Source organism: Nicotiana sylvestris, chromosome 7 (genome assembly GCF_000393655.2).
Source record: "Nicotiana sylvestris chromosome 7, ASM39365v2, whole genome shotgun sequence".
Taxonomy (NCBI): domain Eukaryota; kingdom Viridiplantae; phylum Streptophyta; class Magnoliopsida; order Solanales; family Solanaceae; genus Nicotiana; species Nicotiana sylvestris.
Window position 1 is genome coordinate 157,299,984 of NC_091063.1, and position 7,234 is coordinate 157,307,217.

The 7,234-nt window shown below is 37.1% G+C and overlaps 1 pseudogene; it reads left to right on the top strand.

The window, feature by feature from the left end:
* The first annotated feature begins 364 nt into the window (after positions 1–364).
* LOC104241605 (uncharacterized) lies at positions 365–6,490 on the top strand (annotated as a pseudogene).
* The last annotated feature ends 744 nt before the right edge of the window (positions 6,491–7,234 follow it).

Sequence of the window (7,234 nt, forward strand, 5' to 3'; positions counted from 1 at the left end):
TTCAACTTTAACCTCTAGTATTCTCCCATAAATGATCTATTAATGTATTACGAAGTGCAAAATGAGCATCTTTATTCTTAATTCTTCTATGTCGAAATAAAAATTCTTGAAATCGTTGATTTTCATCTACTGCCATTTCTACATAAAAAAAATAAATGTAAGAAAATTAATTTATCAAAATTATTCATTCCTATTTAAGATATAATATGAATATTATAAATACATTACATAAACATAATTAGGTATATATAAAGAGATAAATTAAAAAATTTAAATAATAGTAAAATAATAATAAAAAAGTGATGAATATTAATAAGGAGAATAGCGTAGCCATATTTGATTTGAGATTTGAGGGAGTGTTCGGAGTTAAATTCCCCAAATATTTTTGCCATTGGGCAAGGTTGGAGATGGCTTGAGGCAAGTCTCTTACCCTGGAGCCGCCCTGGTTTCAGATCCTCTTAATATCCCTTTCATGGGCACAACAACAAATATAAGGGACATTTTGACTTGTTTGAGTCCCTCTTTGGACTTCTTTGCTATCAGTTCTGGCGATGGCCGTATCAAGGTATACTCGTCTAATCATGTTAAAGCAATTTAAACATTTTATTGGAATTTTCTTTCACTTAATACCATTTACTTTCAGATATGGGATACAGTTAAGGGTCAGGTGCAGACGGAGTTTGCAGATATTGTGTCAACAGCAAGCTTGTTTACTAAACCAGGAGGTCATCTTTCTATGGATTATACTTGCATGAAGTGGTTATCATGTGACAGAAAGGTGGAATTCCCTGTCTGAGAAAACAAAATGTATTACTCCCTCCATTCCAATTTATGGAATTGAAGAAAAAAAGTAGTTTTAAAATTTGTGGTCTTAAAAGCTTAATGGTAAAGGCTTTTAAGTTTTGCGGCTATAATAGCTTCTCATTTAGGATAAAATGAAAAGTTTAAAGTTAAATTGAAAACGGAGGGAGTATTAAGTTCTACTCTAACTTCAACTCCTTTAATGAGGGCTATTTTACTTGTTACTCAGAAAAAAAGGAAGCTTGGAACTTCACTATTGGTTTTAGGTACAGGCAGTGGTGATGTTTTGGCTCTAGATGTATCTGCAGGTCATCTCAAATGGAGATTTACTGATTGCCATCCTGGGTGAGTTCTTTGCGTAACTCATAACTAATATTATCTTGACTTGCAGAAAGAATGGTAAATAGCTTTCTTTTATGTGTTCTTCTGCGTACTATATGTTGGACATAGGATCGCTTCAATTCGAGGTGTAGGACACATTATGAAGAAAAGGTAGACTAGCTTTTAGATAGCAATTTGGCAAGTATAAATATAGAGGCTCAGAATTTGATGTCTAGCACATATGTCCAACTTTGAAGAAGGGAGATTTCGGATGAATTTTTGTTTGTTCCTGCTACTGTGTGATGAAAATATTTTTTTCACCATGTTTTACTCTTGTTTTTATCCGGTTATCATTAGTTGCTCCGTGCTTTTGTGTCCTAAATTTGTAAAAGTAAAACGGAACTCTTTTCGATAAAAGTTACTCTCAGAAGTAGTAATGACCTGTAGATCATGCCACTTGCAGTGGCAGAGCCACCTTATGTTAAGGAGCTGACACCCCTTCACCGGAAAATTACACTATGTAGCTAGGTCAAAACATTATTTGTATGTATATGTACTATATATTGCATCCCCTTAGCTTCTTTGTGTATCTACCTTTTTATATTTTTACACCCCTTAGTGAAACTTGTACTATCTCCATCTTGAAGCTTGTCTCTGCTTTTCTTACATTTATCATTCTCACAGTTCAAAGGTGTATTGCTTTATATTTACGTATGAGATCTTTATAATATAGTAAGATTATGATATGACATATCTCCCCTGCTTTTATTGAAATTCCTATGTCAATGAGCAGCGGTGTCAATGCCATCTCATTCCCTTCACATAGTTCATTTATTTACACGGCTGGTGCTGATGGACTGGTTTGCAAAATTGACTCCATGTCAGGGAACTTACTGCATAAGTTTAAAGCTTCCACTAAAGCAATATCATCTTTATCCGTTTCCTCAGGTTTGATGATGGCTATATTTAATTATCTCGGTTTTAGTCAATCTGGATGAGTTATTGAATGAGTGACATCTTTTACCCCCTGTCGTTTTTTAAATGCAAAATGGAGTACTCGCAACGATGATACAAGATTCCCTGAGCTAAGAGTTATCAAGATTCTTCTCGTGTCATATTTAGATCTATGTTGCTCGGACTCTCCGAAAATGTAGCCGGATACGTGTCGGATCCTCCATAAGTAGTGCATTTTTGAAGGATCCGACACGGGTGCGGCTACATTTTGGTGAGTCCGCGCAACATAGGTTTAGATCACTATATGTTCTGGATACATGCCATTGCTCCATTTGTATCCTCCTTCCCCCTCTATCCCGTGTTAGCATTCCTGTAGTCGTTTTCTTGTATCAGCCAACATTCTATGCTTAATTTGGTTATGCTGATACTGGTTCCTCTTTTGGCTTTCTGTCTAGCCAGATGGGAAAATATTAGCAACAGCAACTTCTCAGTTGAAAATTTTCAATTGCTTGGATGACAAAAAGCTCCAGAAGTTTTCAGGCCACCCTGTGAGTGTTATGCACATTTTATTTTATTTTATATGCTTCCCTGTTGATGCATTTGCATTGTGATTAAGTGAAGTCAATACAGACTGCAGAATACTTCTGTTACCATCCTTGTGAGTCACCTTATTTCTTTTCTCCTTTTTATATTAGGGGGCTGTTCGGTGTATGGTTTTCTCTGAAGATGGGAGACATGTTCTTTCTTCTGCTGTTGGTGACCGACACATAGCAGTTTGGAAGTTAGATGGCAGCAAAAAGAAATCAGAGTGCTGCTTACTTCCAATGGATCACCCTGCTGTCTTTTTGGATAGTTACTGCATTAAATCTGGAGTTGACAATGATGCAAGTTTAGGTGTTTTGGCCATTTCAGAAATTGGTGTTTGCTACTTTTGGCATGGAAAGAGTTTTGAGGAATTGCACAATTTGAAGCCCACAAAAATATGCGCATCTTTAGATGAGAAAATTCTGAAGAAACATAATGAAGCCGTGCATAGTATTTTTTCAGCAAAATTGCAATCTATTGGCACATCTGGTTCCGGTCATATGTTTGTTGCACATGGCTTGTTAATAAAACCATCATTTGAAAAAGTTATGGTGCAGCCTGGGGCGGATATCAGATTAAAAAGTTGACTTGACGGGATCCTTCTACCCTTCAGTCAATCTTGCAAATCTAAACAAGCATCTAACACTCAGAGTCAGGGTACACTCTCTCCTCCTTCCTTTGCACTTGCCTCTCCTGTCTTCTCTAATTTCTATGTCAAAACATAAAATTATTGAACCCTGTATTTGATAATCAAATTGCCGGGTTAAATAGGTATGGATTGCTATTGACAGATTTGGCATGGCGATGTAAATGTTTCTGGAATCTTCCTTTATATCAGCAAATTTGCTATTCCCTCCCAAATTTTAATGCATTTTCATTTCTTTCCACGTGGCTAATTTCTACATGTTCCTCCCTCCCTTAACTTATCTCCAGATTGTTAGAGAATTTCGACCTCCTAATATGTGGCCCAGTAGGTGGAAGAGCCCAATGTATCCTTGTGAATCCTCTGTTTAACTTTTATTATTTGAAAATGTCTAGGATGAAAGTAGGTCCTATCCAGCACCACGTTCTTGTTTCTAGCCCCTTTCTGTATTCTCAGCGCCCATCTAATACAATCTTATGCCATATTAATCACAAAAGAAAAATTGTCCAAAGGCTTGAGATGACAGTCGTCCTGTGCCATTATGTACTTTTAATATCTTTCCTCCTCCTTTCTGTAATCCTTAAGCTGCAAGTTGTGTATGATTTTGGCGTTCATTTAATATGCATAAGTATGAGGTGATGCTTGAGATGTTTCAGCATAATTTTCCCGAGACAGAGGGCGTTCGTTTAATATGCATAAGTATGAGGTGATGTTTGAGATGTTTCAGCATAATTTTCCTGAGACAGAGTTATGGAGTTACACTGATAAATGGTAATTGCAACACGTTTACCTTTTTGACCATCTATTTCTTCAGGATGGAAGGAAAAAGTGCTATTTGTTCACTTTTAAAGGTTAAAAATCACAATGATTTCAGACAACCCTTTTTCCTGTTTCATGGTCTGTACCATCATTAAATGCGATGATCAATTTGCATGTTTGATACACGTCTGTCCTAACATCCTTTTTTTTTTTTGCATTGAACAGTTACTGCTCTCGATTGTGCAAATGCAGAGGGTGCCTTACTTCCTTTGCCTAAGATTCCTGATCAGGTTGGTGTCGAGCATGGAGTTAAGCCCACAGTGAGCAAAGGTATCACCTAACATTGCACCAATTTTTATGATATCTTGGTTTTTTTGGGCACTATTTTTTGGTTTTTGTGTGTGTGTATTTCGAACTTGTTGTGGTTGCGTATCTTGAATTCAAGGCACATTGCCATTCCCTAAGAGGAAGAATCTTATAGATTAGAACTGCTGATAAAACTGGTTACTCCATGCCAGAATTGTTCCTAGGTTTGTAAACAGCACTCATTTGAGATTCTCTTCTGCTCTCAGATCCCTGCTTTATTCGGGTTAATCGTCATATTGAGACTTGTGATCCATGATCTGACTAGTGCTTTTGCACTGAATATTTAATTTGTCAACTCAAATGTGCGAGAGGAACTTTCTTCACTTTTCATCAGTACTTTGCTACTACTTCCGTTTCAATTTGTTTGTCTTAGTTTGACTTGACACAAAGTTTAATAAAGAGAGGAAAACTTTTGAAACTTGTGGTCTTAAATATGCCATAACATTTTGGCTATAAAACTTTTGACCCTTGTGGTCTTAAACAAGCCATAACATTTGTGTGGCTATAAAAGCTTCCCATTAAGGAAATATAGCAATGTGCCAATCTTTTTGAAACAGAGGGAGTACTAGTGAAGAGTAAGTTATGTGACCTTAGATGAGATTTTGTTAGTAGAACTCGGAAGTTTTCGTCGCTAACTATAGTTCTCATCCCGAGTTTTATGGACTGCTAGAATATTGTCTCAATTAACTTTTTTGTCTTTATCCTTTTATCTCGAGAATAAATTAGATATGTTACCTAAATGCTTACTACTTAACGCGGAAGCTTTTGCTTTGCTATTTGCAGATGTCATTGGAAAACAAGATGAAGATGAGGTCACAATTTGCATGGAGGACCAGTTAAGATCCATAGGTATAATGCAGTGACTATGATCTCTCGCCTAGCTCAATTCTTGATCCTAAGATTTTGAAAGGAATAAGTGTTGATGCTAGTATGCCACCGAAGAAGGTCTGCATCTCTTGGAATACTCAGGATACTTTTGGGTCTGATTTGCTCACTTTTTATGTTACCATATCTTCAATAATTTGTTTTAACTGTATTCATTGAACGCAGATGAAATCAGCTGTTTTATCTCTGGAATCACCTGATGCTTACAACTTATTGAATGCCTTGGTGGCTGCATGGCAGTCCAGGTGGGTTCTTCAAATCCTCGAAGGAGATTGCACGTATCAACTCCATATTGTACCTCAAGAGTGGAGATGCACTGCATCCTCCCACTTAAGGGGAAAAAAGAAATGCATTACAAAAATTGGTACTCTATTTTGAGTTAAGTCCCTAAAATAATGGCCTGGTTCAGTTCTTGGATGTGAAAACTAATTCCACAGACTGTTCTTGGACATTAGTCATTAGAATTTTTGAGATAAAATTGAAAGATCTTGAAACTACTTGAAAACTATGTTGCGCGGACTTTCCAAAATGCTGCCGCACTCGTGTCGGATCCTCCAAAAATACGCTACTTTTGGAGGATCCGACATGTACCCGGCGAAATTTTCAAAGTTTCCGAGCAACATAGCTTGAAAATACTACCAACAAGTAGCCCCAGGGCTTTGATCTAGTGATAAGTGGCAGTGCGTGATGTGTAGGTTAGGCACACCTCCCGTGTTCGAACCCGGCGCTGACAAAAGCCTGGTGTTTTAGTGAAAAAGGGCAGAGGGAGCTTGGTAAAGTGAAGAAGGGTAAGGGTGGGCCCATTATTCACCGACTTTTGGCAGCACCTGCCCTTTGGGGATTTCTCGATTAGGTTAGGATTTGGGAATTCATATTGGAAAATTTTCATCCTCCTGAAACTCTCTAAAATAGCTAATTTTTTCTGTATCAACATCATTAAACATAACGTCGCAGTACTAATCATTGCCCCAATTCGAGATACATTTGGAAATTCATAGCAGAATTTGCCCTCCTTTAACTCTGCAAAAAGGCTAGTTATTGCTTTATTTGGCAGAACGAATGATTGCACCAGTTGGAAACCTTTTAGTTATTGATAGCTAAATCTTTATGCATATCATAATTCTTTTTTTCGTTTTGCATGTATTTTCTTTTTTGTAGATCAAGTATGGGAAGACATGTTCTTCCATGGGTATACTGTATATTGGTGAACCACAATGAATTTGTTACATCGCAGGAACCACTGACTCCTCTTCTGGATTCCTTGAACAAGGTAGGATATGCTGCCACTATGCTACTGTTGCTTGGCAATTATGTGATTATTTTGGGGATGCCAAGTTATTGATGGTTTCATGCTTTTTATAATCTTGTTTCTGATTGATCTTTTTGATTAGTTACATGTATGTTTCGCACTCTTTTTCTGATTGATCTTTTTGATAAATTATTTCCTTTTGTTTTCTCAACTTAATGTGATGAGTGTTATTCTGTTCCATATCAAAGGGACACAGTTTTCCAGATGGTATGTTATGAAGGAGGAAGGTTTCACAGCTATGCTAAGTTATGGAAAAAGTCTGTCAAGGACAAAGCTAATAACTAATCTTTCATTGGGATGCCGATGACTGTTCCATGCCAAAAATTATAGTATCACACACATTTATACGAAGAATATTGGTTATTGTGTGTGTAGAGGAGGTTGCCCATGATCATGGCTGTAGTAAAAATTGTGATGATGGCAGGATCATGGTGTTCCTCATATATATTACATGATTTGGGAAGAGTGTTGGATTGAGGTACAGATGAGGAACAGCATAATCCTGGTCACCAGGGTTTTACAAGGGTGTGGCATATTGATCAATGAAGTGGGTGCAAACCCTGGTGACCAGGTTCAAATTCCAGTAGAGATAAAGACTCGAAATAATATTT